The following is a 1,761-nucleotide window of genomic DNA, read 5'->3' as shown; positions in this document are numbered from 1 at the left end:
CGTCGTGGCCTTGTTCATGTCATCGTGATCGCCATACAATCACGTCCGGGTCACCACGTTATAGGTACCGAGGTAAGGTTCATTACTACAATGTGTGAATCAGTGAAGGAAAAACCCTCAGAAATAATCGGACCGATAGCACGAGCAGAAGCACTTCTTTATTCATCTATCCTTTTTTTTACAGCGAAGCTGTTTTGGCTACGGATCCGTGGATTTTGCTTTTGCGTGTGCAGAAACTGTCGGCTGATCCCAGTAGAGCAGTATCGGGCCGACCCGTGGCGGAGGTGAAGCAGGCTTCAAGCACTCGGTCAACTTGCAAAAATAAGTTTAGTAGCTTGGATCGAACTAGAAACCCTACCAGATATTAAGCTGATAAGAAGAGATACTATGCTCTGGCCCGCATCGGCAACATTTAAGTTCGTACCGCCCTGCCTGTCGGCGTTATGAGCGCTTGTGTATCCACTTTGCTTTCCATCCGCTATCCCATGGCGGCGGTCCGTCGAATAGGCGCGCGTGTCTAGTTTCCACCGGCTCCTCCCGAAGGTATTTAAATATCACGGTAAACGACTTCATACTTTTGCTTTTGTCTCACGAATGGGCCGATATGGCCCATGTGCTTTGGGAATGCCAACGCCAAGAGGAAGAAGGACAAGGAGGAAGGGGGAAGACAGCAGCAGGACCCTCTGAAGCGGGGTGCCTCGCTGATAGATGGCAAGCCGCCCTCCTCAGCAAGGCATCCGAAGGCCAGGAGTGGGCCGTCCAGCGGGCCAGGACCGTTGCCGAGGATCTCGAAAAATTTTTCTCGGGTGATGGACCCCTCGCAGCCTAGCCCCGGGCACCAACATCAATAACCGTTGGACAAATAAATCGCTAAGTATGGACAGCTGGGCTAGTTGGTTGTGATTAGCATTATGAAACATCGTTCCAGCGCACAATTGAACACGGACGAGAAGAGAAAGACAACACGAAGTTTATTCCTATCCTATCCTATCCTATCCACCTCTCTGTCATGTAACAGCTTCGCTGGTCATCCACCGTCACCGAGTGGAGTGGCTCATTATTTTTGTCTAGCGTCGCAGCTCGCACGCCGAAGTACGACACACACGCACTGGAGCGTGCCATATATAAAAGGCGGCCGAGGAAAATGACAATGGCTGCTAGAAAAGCATTACGACACAAACAAATGCGGTGACTAGCTCGCGGCCATGCCTGCTCTTTGAGCCACTTGCCGCTTTTGTATCCGCTGTTGCAGTAGACGAAACCGTTCTATGAGAAACATTAAGAGCGCCACGCAGCACTATGGATCACTACTGAAAATTCTAACAACTATATAAATTATATATCTATGATGCACTACATGTAAACATGTGTATGTGATATCCAGACTTTCTAAGTTTTACTGAGAGATATTTCCTCGTATAGCATGCTGTTCTGCAATACTGATTTTTTTCCTCGAATACCACAATTCATATACACACATGCACGGTTCTTCAACCACTCACGCGGAAAATGCTTCGCTTTGCGCAGATATCAGCTTCAGTCCCATATGACTGTTTTATACACATCGGCCGTGTAAATGACGTCACTGATTAAATAGCTGGAAACAGTTACTCTACGTGCTCCGCTGCGACAGCCAATTATAACAATTATGTTGTCCTGATCGCGAGGCTCAAATCATACATCTATAACAATGGATCGTACTTTTTTACTCCTGAGAGGAGATCATCATTATACTTTGTAGCCGTAATTTCAGGGCGATCC

General features: G+C 47.7%; 1 pseudogene; it reads right to left on the bottom strand.

Moving 5' to 3' along the window:
• Positions 1–233: 233 nt before the first annotated feature.
• LOC126523784 (U2 spliceosomal RNA) lies at positions 234–413 on the bottom strand (annotated as a pseudogene).
• Positions 414–1,761: the final 1,348 nt, after the last annotated feature.

Source organism: Dermacentor andersoni, chromosome 6, assembly GCF_023375885.2.
Source record: "Dermacentor andersoni chromosome 6, qqDerAnde1_hic_scaffold, whole genome shotgun sequence".
NCBI lineage: Eukaryota > Metazoa > Arthropoda > Arachnida > Ixodida > Ixodidae > Dermacentor > Dermacentor andersoni.
The sequence above is the reverse complement of the archived record's forward strand: the minus strand, read 5'-3'. Positions and strand labels throughout refer to the sequence as shown.